We start from the raw sequence: 1,690 nt of genomic DNA on the forward strand, positions 1-1,690 counted from the left end.
ATGCTCTTAAATGGATACCATACAGGTTGCAAATTTTGAGGGTACAGAATTTCGTGTTTTCGGTGAAAAGGTCTTAATTTTTGATCTCTTAAAAATAACTGTTTCAATGTTGCACCGTTTTCAATTAAAATAGCATTTCAGTTTCCATGGTTTTTAATTATTACTGCATGCGAATACATGTATATAGTCCTACGGTATTTATCCTAAAGTATTAGTTAATGTATTGTGTGTGTTTTATGATAATTAAATATTTTTTAATAATTTTAGAAATGTACAAAGTTTCCTAATCCTGGAGGATCAGTACAATGGCCTAAGGAGAGAAGTGCTCATTCCAGTGTATTGATCAACTGTAGCTCAGGACCACACCTACTAGTGGTGAGTGGGAGTACCAAAGACTGTTGGTTGTTAAATATAAACAAAATGGAATGGAAAGAACTGGTAAGTATTATAATATAATTGTGGTGAGCATGAGTGAGTCCTACTAGTACTAGTATCTGTCTGTCTGTACATGTACGTCACTCCTCAATGATAATCAATTTAATACAGTACAACTGGTCAGTATAGACATGTGCATATGATAAAGAAATGAAAGATTATGCTATGAGTAGTTTTTAAGAAAGAGCTCATGAAGCTTGTCTTTGTTGTCATTTTTGTGAGTGTGATTGACAATGGAGGAGAAAGGAGGAAGAGAGAGAAATCATTTTTATTAACCAGATTTATTATTTTATCAATATTTTTAATTATATAGACTAATATACCAGACAGTGTCACTGATAGACATTATCATTCTCTCTCAGTTTGGAATGAGACACAGACCACTCACTGGATAATTGAGTTTGGAGGAGAGAGAGATAATGGTTCAAGAATCAGTGATACAAGATTTATTGAAATCAGTGAGTACACGTATACATTAGTAGATACAATGTGTATTGAATATGTAATAATAATAATATTACAATAAAGAATGAGTGAGGGGTGTGGCTTTATGTACGATTGTACACGCCTACTAAAATTAATTTACTGTATAGCATTAAAAGTGTGAATTATACCAAGATTTGAATTTTGAAAGTGTGTTTGTGGGTGGGGCAACTTTTAGCCACACCTACTCTTAGCATTATATTATTATCATTATTATTATTATTATTATTATTATTATTATTATTATTATTATTATTATTATTATTATTATTAGTATCTAGTACTATGTGATTTGGTAGTACAGTCAGTACTGGACATTAATGAATATCAGAAGAGAAGAATACAAGGTATTAACACATACATGTACATGTACATGTACCAAACACATGTTTCACTTATGTGAGGTACGCTCATGCTTGCTGGCCAATAAATAATTCTATTTCATGTATTAGCAGCTAATGAGATTCCTAACCATCTATTGTTTTGATAAAACCTTTCCACTATCATAACAGAATCCATTGTAGTACAGCAATCATGAGTACATACACACAATCAGTAATGGTTAGGTAATACACTCACTAATGTAACACACACTAATCTATAGTAGGGCCACGCTGACTTTTTCACTCATTATAAATTCAACCTTCATTGGTCATCTTTTAAGTAGCTGTCAATTATGAATAAGTGTTTGTTAAGTATTTGTTTATCTTAAAAGTTCACCACTAAGAATGTAATTAAAATACAATACTTAATGGATTTTATTTAATTATTA

General features: G+C 30.9%; 1 long non-coding RNA gene across 1 annotated transcript; it reads left to right on the plus strand.

The window, feature by feature from the left end:
- Positions 1 to 309: 309 nt before the first annotated feature.
- LOC109591814 (uncharacterized) lies at positions 310 to 1,417 on the plus strand. The gene is made up of 3 exons (XR_002190014.1): positions 310 to 438; positions 749 to 893; positions 1,193 to 1,417. It is a non-coding gene; the product is annotated as an uncharacterized LOC109591814 (long non-coding RNA).
- Positions 1,418 to 1,690: the final 273 nt, after the last annotated feature.

Source organism: Amphimedon queenslandica, unplaced genomic scaffold (genome assembly GCF_000090795.2).
Source record: "Amphimedon queenslandica unplaced genomic scaffold, v1.1 AMPQUscaffold_7157_Cont20889, whole genome shotgun sequence".
Lineage (NCBI taxonomy): Eukaryota > Metazoa > Porifera > Demospongiae > Haplosclerida > Niphatidae > Amphimedon > Amphimedon queenslandica.